The sequence below is a fragment of the Oryctolagus cuniculus genome, chromosome 8, assembly GCF_964237555.1.
Source record: "Oryctolagus cuniculus chromosome 8, mOryCun1.1, whole genome shotgun sequence".
Lineage (NCBI taxonomy): Eukaryota > Metazoa > Chordata > Mammalia > Lagomorpha > Leporidae > Oryctolagus > Oryctolagus cuniculus.
The window spans coordinates 28,272,819-28,275,494 of record NC_091439.1 but is presented as its reverse complement, the minus strand read 5'-3'; the positions used below and the strand labels follow the sequence as shown (position 1 = coordinate 28,275,494).

At 48.8% G+C, this 2,676-nt stretch overlaps 1 pseudogene; it reads left to right on the top strand.

Annotated features, from left to right (window-relative positions):
* The first annotated feature begins 231 nt into the window (after positions 1-231).
* LOC100351524 (etoposide-induced protein 2.4 homolog) lies at positions 232-1,583 on the top strand (annotated as a pseudogene).
* Positions 1,584-2,676: the final 1,093 nt, after the last annotated feature.

The following is a 2,676-nucleotide window of genomic DNA, read 5'->3' as shown; positions in this document are numbered from 1 at the left end:
CTATTTTCCATTTTATACAAACTGATGGAGATGCCCAGTGCAGGCTCAGTGTCTTAGACCCTGGGAGCTCCCCGGTGGGGCGGGCACTGGGCTTGGAGGAGCAGAGCAGCCAGCAGTGGGTGAGGGTACCTGGCAGAGCCGGGGCAGCCAGGGTGTGAGATTCTTCATGATGAGAGATTTTGGGGACATTTCTATCTCCTCTGTGTAGTGGATAGTTTAGGTGGTGAAGACATGGCTGATAGCATCAAAACTTTTCTCCAGAACCTTGCCAAGGGTATCAAAGACTCCATCGGGGTTTCTGTACTACCTCAAGGCTAGATGCTTGAATCCAGCAAAACAGAGAAGAATAAAGTCGAAAAAGGGCAAACAGTGTCCTGGCACAGAGGAGAGCCCCAGAATAGAACTACGGAACGGAAGCAAGAGAGTGAGCCATGTATTGTTAGCAGAATTTCCCAGTGTTGCGCTTGGAATAGCGGAGTAGTCTAGTTCAGTCCCCTCTTGTTTTATTGAATGTTTATTCCTGTGCTTCAGTCAGTAACAGCCCGCATCACTGGTGATCCATCACTACATGGAGATACTTGGTCATGGCTGGAATTCCTCCTCACTTCTATTTTCAGCGCTCTTTGGGTGCTCTCCCTGTTCGTGCTTAGCAAAGTTGAGAATGCAATGTGGTTTCAGGATATAGCTGCCCTGGCATTTGAGGTATCAGGGAGGCAGCCTCACCCCTTCCCTAGTGTGAGCAAAATCATTGCTGATGTGTTCTTCGACCTTTTGCTGCAGGCTTTTGTCTTCATCCAGGAGATGTTTGCGAGTCTCTTTCCCATCCACCTTGTCGGTCCCCTGGTTAGTCTGCATATGTCTCCTTTTTTTTTTTTTTGACAGGCAGAGTGGACAGTGAGAGAGAGAGGCAGAGAGAAAGGTCTTCCTTTGCTGTTGGTTCACCCTCCAATGGCCGCCGCGGCCAGCGCGCTGCGGCCTGCGCACCGCGCTGATCCGATGGCAGGAGCCAGGTATTTATCCTGGTCTCCCATGGGGTGCAGGACCCAAGCACTTGGGCCATCCTCCACTGCACTCCCGGGCCACAGCAGAGAGCTGGCCTGGAAGAGGGGCAACCAGGACAGAATCCGGCGCCCGACCGGGACTAGAACCTGGTGTGCCGGCACTGCAAGGCTGAGGATTAGCCTAGTGAGCCACGGCGCCGGCCTGCATATGTCTCTTCTCTACTCCCTGTACTGCTTTCAATATTATTGGTTCAATAAGCGAATTGAAATGCACCAGTGGTTGTCAAATATAGAAAGGAACTGGCCTCACTACTTTGGATTTGGTTTACCCTTGGCTTTTCTCACAGCAGTGCAGTTCTCTGTCCTAGTTCCTTTCTTCCTTATCAGCACTAAAGAAGCAGAAACCCCTGGAAAAGCATATATTTCCAGTTGCTTCTGTTCCCCTTGGTGGTCTTCTTAAGTAACAGACTCTTCCACAAGACAGTCTACCTACAGTCTGCCTTGAGCAGCTCAATCTCTACAGAGAAGTTCCCTTCACCACATCTGTATCCTGCCAAACTGAAGGCTACCACAGTCCACTGAGTCACCTGCCATCAAAGGGATGGGTGGGATTGGTAGGAGGCTGAGGCAGCCCTTTTTCTGATCACCTCCCCAATGGAGGAAGGCAGGACCCACTCTGCAAAGGGCCCTCTGTGTATGCCCTGCTCTCTGAGGAATTGGAGTTTTTGCCTATGGTGCACGTAAAGCAGAATCTTCTTGACACCAGTGTGTGGGTTTTTTTTTTTTAACTTTTATTTAATGAATATAAATTTCCAAAGTACGACTTATGGATTACAATGGCTTCCCCCCCCCATACCGTCCCTCCCACCCACAACCCTCCCCTTTCCCACTCCCTCTCCCCTTCCATTCACATCAAGATTCATTTTCGATTATCTTAATATACAGTGTGTGGGGTTTTAACACCTCCATGACTCTGAGAGGACCACAGGTTTTTCTGCAGCTATTTTCTAGCATTTGCCAACCCCTGTGCCTGGGCTGATTTGAATACTTTGTTCTCTCTCTCTGCCATTGGCTCTCCTACCTCTCCTTCCACCTTCTACCACGCTTGGATGAATGGGTTTTGTAATTCTAGCTTTTGTGTTTTGTGCATTTGTTGTTTTTGTTGTTTTTCTGTGTAGCACATACATTGGACGTGGGAGGTAATGGAGAATCTTGGTTGCTCCTGGTCATTCCCTTATAGCCATCACTGTCTTTTTTCTTATAGCTCAGCTTAGTTTTCTTTTCTTTTTTTTTTTTTTTTTTTTTTTGGATTTATTTATTTATTTGAAAGTCAGATACACAGAAAGAGAAAGAGAGGCAGAGTAAAAGAGAGAGAGGTCTTCCATCTGCTGGTTCACTCTCCAATTATGGCCAGAGCTGTGTCGATCTGAAGGCAGGAGCCAGGTGCTTCTTCTGGGTCTCCCATGCGGGTGCAGGGGCCCAAGGACTTGGGCCATCCTCCACTGCTTTCCCAGGCCATAGCAGAGAGCTGTGTCGGAAGTGGAGCAGCTGGAACTTGTACTGGTGCCCATACCTGATGCCGGCACTGCAGGCGACAGCTATACCCGCTATGCCACAGCGTCGGCCCCTTGCTCCACTGAAAAACAAACAAACAAGTAAATAAATAATGAGCCTG